At 46.3% G+C, this 15565-nt stretch overlaps 1 protein-coding gene across 10 annotated transcripts in view; it reads right to left on the reverse strand.

Moving 5' to 3' along the window:
- Positions 1-15565, reverse strand: part of LOC125090801 (zinc finger protein 705D-like) — a 121027-nt gene that overhangs the window by 28872 nt on the left and 76590 nt on the right. For 5 of the 10 annotated variants that reach the window (XR_007124488.1, XR_007124487.1, XM_047713924.1 and 2 more), the window contains exon 1: positions 8009-8214. The exons of 4 other annotated variants lie outside the window; for them this stretch is intronic. The gene's annotated coding sequence lies outside the window, so the exon portion shown is untranslated. Of the gene's footprint in view, positions 1-8008; positions 8216-15565 lie in introns of those variants that run through there. One more of the 10 variants, XM_047713933.1, reaches the window with a different exon arrangement.

Raw genomic sequence — 15565 nt, forward strand, 5'->3', positions numbered from 1 at the left:
GCTTGAAGTTTTAGCTCCCAGGCTAGAGAGCAGGGTGCACCCACCTTCATCTGGCCCATCAGTGCGGAAAGCCTTCAGGGTGCGAAACAGGGACACATAGTGAGTGGAGGCTAGAGCCTGGTACACCTAACCCTGCCCACCCAGCATCCTGGAGAGGCATTTCCACTGAAACAAGATGGCTGAGTATCAGCCCAGCAGGTCCCTCCCCCAGAGGACTAGAACAGACAGCCAGGTCTCACCAAGTTTATTGATCCGAGAGTGCTGCAAAGCTTCAGCTCTAACGGAAATAGAATCGAGCTTCCTTTTTACTTCTGTTCTTTATTTTTTCATTTTTTCCTATTTTCCAAGTCCTTTTATTATTATTATTTGTATACTCCATAAGTGTGTGTGTGCGTTTGTGTGTGTATATATTTGCACACTTTGATTTCATTTTATTTTTTTCTTCTGGATTCTAGATTCTTTTAACAAGCAAAACAAAACAGACCGAGGAGCTAGTTATTGTCTTTTGCTTTTTTTTTTCTTTTTTGTTGTTGTTTTTCTATTTCTTCATTTTTTTTCTGGAATAAATGACAATAACCCCAAAAAAGAAAAAAAATGAATTCCAAGAAAAATTTGGAAGGAAGTCAAACACCTGGAGGTTAACATCCTGCTATAGAATGAATGGGTCAACCAGGATATTTAAGAATTTTAAAAATTCATGGCAACGATGAAAACACAACTGTTCAAAACCTTTGGGATGCAGAAAATGCGGTCCTAAGAGGAAAGGAAATAGCAATATAAACCTTTCACAAGAAAGAAGAAAAGTCTTAAATACACAAGCTAACCTTACACTTAAAGGAGCTGGAGAAAGAACAGCAAATAAAGCCCAAACCAAACTGGAGACCAGAATTAATAAAGATTAGATCAGAAGTCAATGAAATAGAAACCAAAAGAACAGCAGAACATATCAACAAAACTAGGAGCTGGTTCTCTGAAAGATTAGTAAGATCAACAAACCCATAGCTGAATCAAAAAGAAAAGAGAAAGGACCCAAATTAATAAAATCATGAATGAAAGAGGAGAGATCACAACAGACACCAAAGAAATAAGAACAATTATAAGAATATATTATGAGCAACTATATACCAACATATTAGGCAATCTGGAAGAAATGGATACACTCCTAGAAACATGTAAACTACCAAGAACTGAAATAGAAACAGAAAAACTGAACATAACTGTAACAGGCAAGGAAATTGAGCAGTAATCAAAAATCTCCTCAAGAGTCCAGGCGATGTGTCTTCCCACAGGAATTCTACCAAACATTTAAAGAACTAATACCTATTCTTCTGAAGCTATTTCAAAAAACAGAAATGGAAGGAAAACTTCCAAACTTGTTCTATAAGGCCAGCAGTACCTTGATCCCCAAACCAGAAAAGACCCCACCAAAAAGGAGACTTATAGACCAATATCCCTGATGAACATGGATGTCAAAAATCAACCAAGACATTAACCAGTAGGATCCAACATTAAAAGGATTATTCACCACAACCAAAGTGGAACTTACTCCTGGGCTGCAAGGGGGTTCAACATTCACAAATCAATGTGAAATAATACATTAATAAAAGAAAGGACAAGAACCACATGATCCTCTCAATAGATACAGAAAAAGCATGTGACAGAGCGCAGCATCCTTTCTTGATTAGAACTGTCCACAGGGCAGGGATAGAGGGAACATACCTCAATATCATAAAAGCCATATATAAGAAGCCCACCGTGAATATCATTCTTTTTTTTTTTTTTTTTTTAAGATTTTATTTATTTGTCAGAGAGAGAGAGAGGGAGAGAGAGCGAACACAGGCAGACAGAGTGGCAGGCAGAGGGAGAAGCAGGCTCCCCACAGAACAAGGAGCCCGATGTGGGACCCGATCCCAGGACGCTGGGATCATGACCTGAGCCGAAGGCAGCTGCCCAACCAACTGAGCCACCCAGGCGTCCCCGTGAATATCATTCTTAATGGGGAAGAGCTGAGAGCTTTTCCCCCAAGGTCAAGAATACCACTCTCCCCGGGACACCTGGGTGGCTCAGTTGGTTAAGCAGCTGCCTTCGGCCTGGGTCATGATCCCAGCGTCCTGGGATCGAGTCCCGCATCGGGCTCCTTGCTCATCGGGGAGCCTGCTTCTCCCTCTGCCTCTGCCTGCCATTCTGTCTGCCTGTGCTTGCTCTCTCTCCCTCTCTCTCTGACAAATAAATAAATAAAATCTTTAAAAAAAAAAAAAAAGAATACCACTCTCCCCACTGTTGTTTAACATAGCATTAGAAGTCCTAGCTTCAGCAATCAGAAAACAAAAAGGAATAAAAGGCATTCAGATTGCCAAAGAAGTCAAACTCTCTGTCTTCGCAGATAAAATGATACTTTATGTGGAAAACCCAAAAGACTCCACCCTCAAAATGCAAGAACTCATACAGCAATTCAGCAACATGATAGGCTATAAAATCAATGCACAGAAATCAGTTGGACTTCTATACACTAACAATGAGACAAAAGAATGAGAAATTAAGGAATCAATACCATTTACAATAGCACCAAAAACCATAATGTAACTAGGAATAGACCTAACCAAAACTAAAGAAAACTTATGAAAGAAATTGAGAAAGACACAAAGAAATGGAAGAACATTCCAGGCTCATGGACTGGAAGAAAAAATACTTTTTAAAATGCCTATGCTACCCAGAGCAATCTACACACTCAATGCCATCCCTATCAAAATACCATCGGGGGCGCCTGGGTGGCTCAGTGGGTTAATCCTCTGCCTTTGGCTCAGGTCCTGATCCTAGGGTCCTGGGATCGAGCCCCACATCAGGCTCTCTGCTCAGCGGGGAGCCTGCTTCCCCCGCTCTCTCTGCCTGCCTCTCTGCCTACTTGTGATCTCTGTTTGTCAAATAAATAAATAAAATCTTAAAAAAAAACAAATACCATCGACATTTCTCAGAGCTGGAACAAATAATCCTAAAACTTGTATGGAAACCAAAAAGGCCCCGAACAGCCAGAGGAATGTTGAAAAAGAAAACCAAGGCTGGTGCCATCACAATGCCTGACTTCAAGCTTTATTACAAAGCTGTCATCATCAAGACAGTATGGTACTGGCACAGAAACAGGCACATAGATCAGTGGAACAGAATAGAAAACCCAGAGATGGACCCTCAACCCTCAGGTCAATTAAATGTAGAAGAATGAAACTGGATCATTTTCTTACACCACACACAAAGATAAACTCAAAATGGATGAAAGACCTAATGGTGAGATAGGGATCCATCAAAATCCTAGAGAAGAACACAAGCAGAAACCTCCTCGACCTTGGCCACCACAACTTCTTGCTAGACACTTCTCCAAAGGCAAGAGAAACAAAGGCAAAAATGAACTATTGGGACTTCATCAGGATAAAAAGCTTCTCCAGAGTGAAGGAAACAACAAAACTAAAACGCAGCCTATGAATGGGAGAAGATATTTGCAAAGAACACATAGGATAAAGGAGTAGTATCCAAAATCTACAAAGACTGTATCAAACACCCAAAAAACAAATAACCAAGTTAAGAAATGGGAAGAAGGGGCGCCTGGGTGGCTCAGTGGGTTAAGCCGCTGTCTTCGGCTCAGGTCATGATCTCAGGGTCCTGGGATCGAGTCCCGCATCGGGCTCTCTGCTCAGCAGGGAGCCTGCTTCCTCCTCTCTCTCTCTGCTTGCCTGTCTACTTGTGATCTCTGTCTGTCAAATAAATAAATAAAATCTTTAAAAGAAAAAAAAAAAAAAGAAATGGGAAGAAAACATGAATAGACACTTATCAAAAGAAGATATCCAGAATGGCTAAAAGACACATGAAAAGATGTTCAACATCACTCACCATCAGGGAAATACAAATCAAAACCATAATGAGATACCACCCCATACCTGTTCAGAATAGCTAAAATTAAGACAAGAACCAACAGGTGTTGGCAGGGATGTGGCAAAAAGGGAGCCCTCTTGCACTGCTGGCAGGAATGCCAAATGGTACCGCCAGCCACTCTGGAGATCAGCATGGAGTTTCTTCAAAGAGTTAAAAATAGAACCACCTCACCATCCAGCAACTGCAGTACTAGGTATTTACCCAAAGGATACAAAAACACAGATTCAAAGGGGGACATGTACCCCAATGTTTTATAGCAGCATTATCCACAACAGACAAACTATGGAGAGAGCCCAAATGTCCATCACCTGGTGAGTGGATAAAGATGTAGTGTGTATAAATACGCAGTGGAATACTGCTCAGCCATCAAAAAAATGAACTCTTGCCACTTGAAACAAGGTGGGTGGAACTAGAGTGTATTAAGCTAAGTGAAATAAGTCAGTCAGAGAAAGACAAATACCATATTATCTCACTCCTATATGGAAGTTAAGAAGGTGAAGAGAAGAAAATATGGGAAGGGAGAAAGGAAAAATAGGACAGAGGGAAACAAGCCATGAGACTCAACAACAGAGAACAAACAGGGCTGATGGAGGCAGTGGGTGGGGGATGGGCTAAGTGGGTAATGGGTATTAAGGAGGGCACATGGTTATGATGAGCAGTGGATATTCTGTGTAAGTGATGAATCACTGAATTCCACTCCAGAAACCAATATAGCACAGTAGGTTGACTACCTAAAATTTAAATTTAAAAAATTTATTAGCTCATTTATTAAAATGGGAAACCCACCTTATACTTTATTTTTTGGCTAATGGGAAGTGAAATGTTAATACACAACACAGTGTAGTTAATAGTTTATTCAGTATCTCATTCACAACTGAATTATACATTTAAGTGGCATTTCTACTGCTGCAGAGATAAAATCTTCTGGCTTAAAAAAAAAAAAATCTTCTGCAAAAAAATAGTTCCAGTAAGGAGCACAATAAATATCCACTATATCTCAGGTTATTTTGGTCATTTCTCAAAAATATCTGGCAATCCTATTAGGTCTTGCATGTTAATTCCAACTCCCATGTAAAATATATGCTATTTCAAACTTTTGCTACGACATATTAGCTTCCATAGACTTGTCTTTCCTCTTTCGTTCATCAGATGATTGGTAACTTACTTCACACATGATGTAGGTAATTTTAGAGGCAGATGCTTTCAACCATTAAAAGAATTACTTTTAATCTCAGGTTTTTTATCTCTAACTTTATGTTTGGGTCCTGTTATTTCCTGTCATATCATGAATTTTATGTTATTGCTTATAAACTAATAACTTTACTCCCTACTTGATAGATCCTCTTAGCACTTAAATGTTAGGTATCATCCAATCTGAAATTTGAATTAAAAAGTTTCTGGGCTGCTGTTGTGTCCAGCTGTTGCCCTCCTGTGTCCTTGAATCCACCAGGAAGTGGGGCCCATTCATCAAGCACTTCTCATCTCACACTATCTCTTCCCACTCCAGTTTTTGTTTTTATTTTTGGTCCTCATTAGTTCATGGACATCATTCCTGCTGACATTAATTCATAGATGAGACTCCTGAATGTTAAAAGTCCTGTACTGACAGGTCTGTGCTGATAGGGGAGACTCAGTAAGGATGTCCTAAGACCGTCTGAGCCTCCTGAAAAACGTCAAACCATGGGCTAAGGCCACGGTTATTTCCTTGAAAACATGTATAAACTTTAGGGGCACCTCCCAGGGTGGCTCAGTCAGTTAAGCATCTGACTCTTCATTTCAGCTCAAGTCATGATTTCAGGGTCATGAGATTGAGCCCGACATCAGGCTCTGCACTCAGAGTGCAGTGTCCTTGAGATTTTCTCTCCCTCTGCCCTGCCCGCCACCCCCAACCCTGGCAACCGGAGTGGGTGCGTGCCCTCTTAAATAAGTCTTTTTTTTTACAAGAAGAAAAAATGTATAAATTTTAAGTATACTTACTAGAGAGGACTTGAAAATGAATGAACCAATTGTTCAACTTTACAAACTAAGAGAAAATAAGAGTAAACTGACATTTCAAATTTTACAAAGATAATTAGTAAAAGTTAAAAAGAAAGATTAAAAGATTAAATGAAACAAGGAAAAACTGATAGAAATCAATTAAACAGTTTTTAAAGTCAAATCAAGAAATTAAAAAAGACACAAGAAAAGTTTCTTTCTCAGGCAAGATGAGTCTTAAGAAGTCACTCCTGAGTGTGGAGATGACTCTTAGGGCTTCCAGTCAACATAACACTTCGCTGTACCGCCGCCACACACAAGGAGGAATTCGCTCTGTGGCAGACAGTCTCTGCTGTTCACTCAAACACTGGGGATTCAGGAGCACGAAGCTCCTATAGGAAGATCAACAGATGGGTTTTTCTACCTATTTCTTCAGAACACTCTCCTGTCTGAGTGAGCCCACACATGGGCTGACTGTCCCTTGAAGACACAGACCCTGGGCCTGCTAGTACCTGCAGAGCTCAAGGTCAGAGCACATGCTTCCATTTCTCCTGCTCCTGAGCTTCTCATCTCTATCATTCCTGGATCCCTAAGCCCCAAAAACCACCCTTATTCCCCCTCCAGGCTCCCTGCACACAGTCAACGCACTTCCGCCTCCCTCCTCCGTGGAGAGAGATTTTTGTTCTATGCTTGGCTTAAAAAGTCTGGACCCTTTCCTGTCAGCCTATCTTGTGACTCCCATATGTGTACTGAGGCAGGTGAAGAGGTCAGTAAGAGAAGCCAGTGGAGAGGAACAGCACTGTCCTCACAGGAATAACATTGCCTGGATGGGATAGTGTGGCAGGGTTTGCCTTTCACATCCCTACCCCCAAAATTTCAGATCATGTATCTCATACTCCCGAGCAAGAGCCGCTTCTCTGTCATGGTTTTACTCACAATCTCAAATATTTAATTCCTCTTTTCCAAAACATCCCACTAAACTATTAAAATATATGAAATTAAGGAGACCTAATTAGTAGCACTGGAAAATATGAAAGGAGGTCAGCAATGGAAACAGCTGAGAAATTTATTCAATTACGAACAGATGGGCGCTCTTTCAATAAAGTTCCACAACAATTCAGCTCAGCCTTGACCATTTCCAGAAACAGGGCAAAGGGAACAAACATACTTAACTAGTAACTAGTTCACAGCCCACTACAGTAAAAGATTACCTAAAGGGAGAAAGAAGATGTGGAATATTAGACTGATTAAACTGAAGTTTGTTAACATAAAAAAAATTACCAACATTTTTACCAAGACCACACTGAAATAGTGTACAATCACTAAGCACCAAAGAATATTTTCAGTATTAACAGACTGTAAAACTACTGAGATCTCGTCATATGAATCTGACATAGTACATTTAAAAGAACACATAAGTTAAAAATTAAAAACAAAACTCTACCGAATTTGGGATCTACCCTTCTTTTGCCTCCATTGCTACTGTTGCTAGACGCCCCCACCCCCATTCTGTACTCTGTCGCCTCTCCGCTCACCCTTTTTCACTATCTTCTTTTACTCCACTGCTTCTAGCCCGGGTCATGGTCTCTCATTCTTATTTGGTCTAAGCCCATCGGACCCACTTCTCTATCCTCAATTTTACCCCTGCTTTTTCTCGTCTCTCTCCTTGGCTCTGTTTCCCCAGTTCTCCCTGGCCTCTCTCTTTCCCCCTTACCCCCTGCCCCACCTCCACATTAGCAGGAACAGAATAAAGATGCCCCTGCCCAGGGAAACCACACTTTCTGGTGGCACAGCCAGTGGGAGCGGATGGGACAGAACAAGGGGTGTCAGAGGACGGGGCGGGTGAGCGCCCCAGCACCGGGTCGGCCCGAGGAGGTGACTGTGGTGGGGCCCGAGAAGCAGCCGGGCCGGCCTCGGGACGACGCGAGGAAGGTGAGAACTCAGGACCGGGTCCACAGGATTCGGCCGCAGGAGGGCGAAGCGCCCTGGTGCCGCGAAGGGCGAGAACCCACGTCGCGAGTGGGGACCTGACACGCGCGGGGTGCGGAGGGGAGACAGTGAAAAGAACAGAGGTAGAAAAGTTGCGGCGCGGACGGCGTGGGAGCCAGCCTACCCGGAGGAAAAGGCGCGGATCCAGACCAGCAGCACGCGTCCCGCGACCGGGCGGGGCTCCCCGCGGGCGAGGCGGGCGGAGGGGGATGCTGTAAGGTTTGGGAGGCGCAGGGCTCCGGGTGAGAAGGACGCAACGCCGGGGGCATCAACGTGGGAGCTGCAACCAGAAATGCTGAAGCTCACTCCAGCTAAGACACCCTTCCATCCGGGAAATCTGCTTCCGGGTGGGCCGGAAACGGCAGGCGCGGGTGGGGCGGGGCGTGCGCGTGCCTCCGCCCCGCCCCTAAGGCGTTTCCGGTCCGCAAGTACTTCCGCCCACCGGCCGCGCTTTTGCTCCGCGGTGAGCGTGTAGGGCATCCTGAGGGGCAGTGCCCCACTCTGCTTCGGATGATTGAGTCAGGCTCTCAGGTGAAGCTTGGCGCCGGCGTGGAGTGCGGCGCTAGTTCCTTCTCAGCAGGTTGAGACCGGCGTGAGTAAACCGTGCGTGCCGGCGGCTGCCGCGGGCTCGGAGGGCGGCCCGGGCGCGGGGCCTCTGTGCTTGGAGATGCAGGCGGTGTGCGGGGCAGGGACGTCCGCAGCTGCACCTGGTAAATGTCTGTTTCTTTTCGGTGGGACAGATGTGAACGCCGAGCTCGCCCGTGCGGAATGTGACCTTGCACCGCGACAGCCGCGGGAGGAGGCTTCCATGTGTCCTCCGGCTCGCGGGGCGGCAGGAGGACTTCGCGAGCCCAGGACTGTGAGTGAGCACGGACGGCCGAGGCACTGGTGTGACTGCCCACGTCTGGAGAAGAGGTAAAGTTCACTTACCTTTGAGACAAATGTGCGTGACATCCAGCAAGTTGCCCGAGTTACTACATTTCACATTTTTATCTTTATTCCGGAGTTACTCAAAAGAGCATTTTTTTTTTTTAAGATTTTATTTATTTATTTGACAGAGAGAAATCACAAGTAAGCAGAGAGGCAGGCAGAGAGAGAGGAGGAAGCAGGCTCCCTGCTGAGCAGAAAGCCCGATGTGGGGCTCGAACCCAGGACCTGGGATCATGACCTGAGCCGAAGGCAGCGGCTTAACCCACTGAGCCACCCAGGCGCCCCTCAAAAGAGCATTTTTAATTTTGAGAAAGCAGATGTTTTATTCTATGCTTTTTTCTATTTCTAAGATTTTTTTTTTAAGATTTTTTTTTTTTTTTGACAGACAGATCATGAGTAGGCAGAGAGGCAGGCAGAGAGAGAGAGAGGAGAAGGAGGCAGGCTCCCTGCTGTGAGCAGAGAGCCCGATGTGGGGCTCGATCCCAGGACCCTGAGATCATGACCTGAGCTGAAGGCAGAGGCTTTAACCACTGAGCCACCCAGGTGCCCCAGCTTTTTTCTATTTCTAAATGTTCTGTGTCAAGTGTGGACAAGTATTCGTTTTTAATTTTTTTTTTTTAAGATTTTATTTATTTGACAGAGAGACACAGGGAGAGAGGGAACATAAGCGGGGGGAGGGGGGAGTGGGAGGAGAAGCAGGCTTCCCGCTGAGCGGGGAGCCCTGTGCGGGGCTCCATCCCAGGACCCCGGGGTCATGACCCGAGCTGAAGGCAGACGCTGAAGGCAGACGCTTAGGACTGAGCCACCCAGGCACCCTTCTTTTCATATACATCTTATTGAAATGTCTGTCCTCTGACATTAAAAAGCACGATAAAACTGGATTTTCAGATTTCAGTCGCCTCATTTATACCCTTAATAAATATTAACTGTGAAATACGTGAGTGGAAAGTCTCCTTTTCTATTACTGTAAATTCTGAGGTTCATGCCAGAGGGAATGTGGCAAAACTAATTCCGAGCTATTCTAGCTGCAGAAATTTCTCAAAGACGCTTCCCAAAGAAAAACTCTTCTGGTTTTCCCAAAACCTAACACAAATTTCTCCAATTTTTACATTTTTTAGAAAATATCAAATACCTGGACTCAATGGATTTAAGTTCTGGAAGGATAATATTTTCTTAGGGGAACAATAAACATGGGGGTTCATGGAGGGAGTCAGGGGAGCCCTGCCCACGGGGTCTCCAGGCCACCAGGGCAGAGATCACTTCACCTGAGCTCACACACTGGTCTCAGATCTGTGGGACTGGACCAGATTAAGGAGGGCTGTGTATGACCTGGAGTCAGGGAATCCAACTACCTGAGCCTCTCCCCCATTCAGTCCTCCTTCATCTCCCGCCTACAAAGAAGTCAAGTGATGCAGTTCTGCCGGTGTGAACTATCCCGCCTCCAAGACACCTTCTCCATCAAATCTGTGCTCTGGTTCACACATAGAATGCTGTGGGAGGCTGGAGGTTGACCGAAGTGATGATGTGGGTGCACACAGGATGTGCCTTGTTTGGAAGTTCCCTATGAAAAGCCAAGCCCTTAAGAGGGTGTCTTAGTAGACTACGGTCTGCCCACATCTCTGAATCTCTCTGCCTGACTGAGAATTAGGTCCCGTGAAAGCTGAGGAGTGAAAAGGAGTGCACTGACGTATAATTACTTCTATCTATATTTTCTTTATATTATTATTACAATGAAAAAATATTTTCCAGGCATTCCTTATAAAAATGCCTTCACTAAAGAATGAGTCCCATTTTGAGGAGCTGACACAGCTCTACATAATCATAATGCCTGTAGGATGGCACTTTGAAGATGGTCACTCTGATAGCCTGATGACAGCATGAGCGCCGACTGGGATGCTGGCTGTGTATGTCAGAGGGGAGCCCTCAGTAATCATCTCTGCTATTTAGTGAAAGGCGGCAGGTAATTTTTTTGTTAGTGGCAATTAGGAAAACTTTATAAGATCTTAATACTATGTAGCTCAGAACACAGGAAAAAATTATTCCTGACTCATTTACAGATCCATAAAAACCATTATTAAAGCAGAGGGTCTCTTGCTCCTAATTTTTGAATACAACATTTACCTACACTCTTTCTAACCACAAAAGTCTATGGATTCAAATACCGTCTTCATATAGAACACAATGACATTCTCCCTCATTTCTGAATGCATATTAAATAAACTTGCCTCCAAATACAAAATCCCAAATCTGACCAAGGCCAGGCAATGTGCACACATGCCTGCAGTTCCAGCTGCACACACTTAACCTGCACAAACACAACCCCCCGCGGTGAGCCACAAAGTGTATAATAAATGCACCAAAAGCTATGTAGATGGCCCAGCACACTGCCCCTTAAAAACACACCACTGAATTTGCTTTGACAACCTGCCAAAGATTGAACTTACACTGACAGCACTTAATACCAGCAGAGGAAATGTAAGATTGAACTTACACTGACAGCACTTAATACCAGCACAGGAAACAAGCCCCCGTACCCCCCCATATCATGCAAACACTTCCACACTCAGTTCTTCTAAGTCACTGAACATGGCTCCCATATTGCAAAAACGGAAACACCCATGCCCAGCATCAGCTGACTTTCCAAACAGCACAACTGGCAAGTCCTCAGACTGCAACAGACCCAAACCTCTCTGCAAATCTTGCAGTAGGAACCTACACCCCAAAGCCCAGTGTACACAGATGCACACTGAGTCCAATGTCCCATGCACACATGCAGAAAGACAGTCTCCACACATGTCTAGACTCCGCCATGTCACAAAATACTTCCTACATATGAATTCAGTCTGGAACGTTGTCTCCACTACCTACTGGCACCAGTGTGCACAAACCTTCTGCCCTCATTTCTTCATCCGCAAGTGACTATGTGTGTGCAGGTGTGCTCGTGTGTCAACACTTGTTGACTGGGATACACCAAGAGACCTCCTACCTTTCTTGCTATTCCTTGTTACCCCTGGCACTCTCCCAGGCATGGGGCTTTGCCAACGTGCACTGTCGCCCGAGCGGGGACGACCCTGCCTGAATGGTTCTACAGACATGTTCTGTATTTTGACTAGGGAATCACGACAGCACTGAAAGGCAGGGGGAATTCTGTTTTCCCTGGCTGGATTCAAGCTTCGGCCAGTATTGGTCTAGAGGAGTTTCCACTGGTCTGAGGCATATTTGTTTTATCCACGTGCTTCTCCAACACAAGAACTTTATGCAGGACTGTCTTTCAGGCAGTGGAACTGCTCCTTTCTCTCGGATTGGCAGCAGAATTCTTCACCCTCTTCCAGAGATCTGCAAGTTTTCCAAGTTCATTTTTGAGCTCTAGGAACCACAACTATACGCATTTATGTTGTAGGACTGCATAAACCTCTGAAAATTTCCTAGGTACCTCAGGTGTGCAAGGCCGGAGCTTGACTACAAGTCCCGGAGAGGGCTCTCTGCCAGTCCAAGAAAACTCCGAATCTTTAAGTCCTCTCTAGAAGCCCTGGAACCCCAGGTGCCGGCCCGTTTTGCCCCCCTGCTAGTAGGGAAGTACCGAGGACAATACCCAGCAGGCTTTGGTGAAATCATGGTATGGAGACACGGCGAACATAATGGAGCTCGGGAAAACTGGATGGCAGAAGGCAAGACAGGACGTGAGACCTGATGTAGAGCTGCGGCTCGGTCTGAGACCTGGAGGGAGTGGTGTGGGTCTGGTCACTCCTTCCTGTTTGGGAGCCCCGGCTAGAATGCTAAGTGCAGGAGTTAACGATGAATAACCAGTGGAACTATCCTGCTAATGAACAAAATAACAAATACTTGTGATCCTTTTAATTACAGTAACACTCAATTAAGGGGGAGGAGCTTAGTGCACACACTGCTCTGAGGGAAGGTCAAGGCACTGATGCGGCACGCTGCATCGCGGTCGGAGACCGCACCGTGTCCTGCAGGCCATGATTGCGAACGCGAGCCACGGAGGACAAGGGTGGAGGTCCCGGGGGCGTGGGGAGCAGAGAGACCTGTGCAAGGACGTCTGAAGGAGGAGAATATCGTGGAGAGGTTGAAGCACTCTGATCCTGGCCGCCACAGGACACTCACTACCGCTTTCCCTGACTAGGCCAGCGGCTGGTTGGGCAAGCCACCCCCCACCCCAGCAGGAAGGCAGGGCTCCAGGCCACGGCTGTCCCCCACTGCACGCAGAAGACTGTCCTCATGGAACTTTCAGACCCAGCACTACCTCAGCCCTTTCTGTCTTCTTGCCCTTCTGCCGGCTGCTCTTTCCAGGCCCCTCGTGGTCAGGACATACAGGCCTGGGTCTGTCTGTCCGAGCGATGATCTTCTCGTTTCCTCGCCAGCAGGGGCGTAGGGTGACATGGGCAGCCGTGGTTCCTCCAGGACCTTGGAAATTTTTTTTTAAGTTTGAATTTCAGCTTTTTAAAATTATTGTTATGTTAGTCACCAAACAGTACATCATTAGTTTTGATGTTATTTCTCATAGTTCTCTCGTCCCTACTGTTGGATATAGTATAGAAGTCTGAGCATCAGCAAACAGACAATAAAAGAATTATTGGCAAAGAAGTCAAACTCTCTCTCAGCAGATGACATGATCCAAAAGACTCCACCAAACTACTAGAACTCACACAGCAATTCAGTAATGTGGCAGGATATAAAATCAATGTACAGAAATTAGTTCCTTTCTTATACACTAACACTGAGACAGAAGAAAGAGAAATTAGGGAATCGATTCCATTTACAATAGCACCAAAAACCATAAGATACCTTGGAATAAACTAACCAAAGAGGTAAAGGATCTAGAAACAACAGAACACTTATGAAAGAAATGGAAGAAGACACACAAAGATGGAAGAAACATCTCATGCTCATGGATCGGAAGAATAAACATTGTTAAAATGTCTGTACTGCCCAGAGCAACCTATGCTTTCAACACCATCCCGATCAAAATACCACTGGCATTTTTCAAAGAGCTGGAACAAACAATCCTAAAACTTGTATGACACCAGAAAAGACCCAGAATTGCTAAGGAAATGTTGAAAAAGAAAAACAAAACTGGGGGCATCACATTGCCTGACTTCAAGCTTTACTACAAAGCTGTAATCACCAAGACAGCATGGTACTGGCACAAAAACAGACACATAGACCAGTGGAACAGAGTAGAGAGCCCAGATATGGACCCTCAACTCTATGGTCAAATAATCTTTGAAAAAGCAGGAAAAAATATATAGTGGAAAAAAGACATTCTCTTCAATAGATGGTGCTGGGAAAATTGGACAGCTATGTATAGAAGAATGGTCCTTAGAAAATTTAGAAAATTCAGTCATTGCTCCGATGGCCTGTCGCTCCCCCCGCCCCATACCTTTCAGAACAGCTAAAGCCTTCGTTGTACATTTATGGAAACACAGACCATCCCCAGAAACTCCAGCATCGCAGGATGCCCTCCATGTGCTTCCTTTGTCAGGAATGGCAGCTTCCAGAATGCAAACTGGCCTAGAACATTTTGAGGAAGCTCTGGTGGGCTCAGAACACCCTCCCCCCCATTCCAAGCAGGGACCAGTGGTTCTGGCCTCCCTCTGGTGATTTAGAAAAGTCCCCCAAGTCTCAGGAGGGTCCCAGATGCTGCTTACACCGACCATGCAATCAGGATGGTTCCTCCGCCCCGGAACTGTACTGGCTCTGACAGGGCGGAGATGCCCTGCTTTCGCCTGTAGACCAGCATACGTGGTTCTGGGCCCTCAGAGGTTCTTACAGACGTTCCCAGAGGCGGAGAATGGACAGGGAGGCTTTCTCTACGGTCCCTGTCTGCAGAGAAACTTAAACCTTTCAGGAAACTTAACCAGTTTCAGGAGTTTTGGTGGAGAGAGTATGTTCCAGGTCAACCTGGGGGCCGAGGAAGGGCTCTTGACCAGAAGCCTGGACAGTTTCCCACTCATCTGAGCCCTCCCAGAATTTTCTGTCCTCAGGACCCCAGGACCCGTATCTCTGAACGAGATGCACAGGGCTGGCTTATAAAGCCCGCCCGAGCCTCTGGAAGTGTCCTGTGCTTCCGGGCCCGTCGCAGAGATGCCGGCGCTGCGCTGGAGAGCAAGGAGCCTGGGATCTGCGGGCCTGGCCTACCGCGTGGGCAGGACCGGCTTTCCCGACGGCTCCCTCACAGGAGGCCTCACTCCCTCACCAAGCACACACCGCCACTGACTCCAGTGTCTTTGGCGAACGTAAGCTCGTTCCACCGAGTGAGGGTCCCAGTCACTCAGGCCCGCAGCTATGACCTTTCCCACGACCCCTGAGAACTCACGCCCCGCGGTCCCGGCTGCACCCCGCTGCTGGCGCGCACCCGCGCCCTCCGTCCCGAGGGAGGCCGGACACCGCGCGGAGGCTGGCGGGGAGCTCGGGAAGAGCCAGGCTGGCGGCTGGCCTGCAGCCAACTCGCTATTCCAGATCTCTGCACGGCGTCGCCCGTCAGGTGGGCACTCGGGGGGAAAACGCTGACGCCTCCTGCACGCCGTCTCTCCACACACGTCACTGTGGGAGTGAAGTTCTCCGCGCACTGCTCGCCCTCCCCGCTGTACACTCACGCGGTCTCGGTCTGGAGTCTCGTGTGGCCCCTGCTCCCGCGGCGGCCTTCCTCCAAACCGCCGCCCCTGGCAATCTAGTAGCCCTCCAGGCCGGTTTCTGAGCGTTGTTATAAACCGGCATTTCATTTTGCACGGAT

Source organism: Lutra lutra, chromosome 2 (genome assembly GCF_902655055.1).
Source record: "Lutra lutra chromosome 2, mLutLut1.2, whole genome shotgun sequence".
Lineage (NCBI taxonomy): Eukaryota > Metazoa > Chordata > Mammalia > Carnivora > Mustelidae > Lutra > Lutra lutra.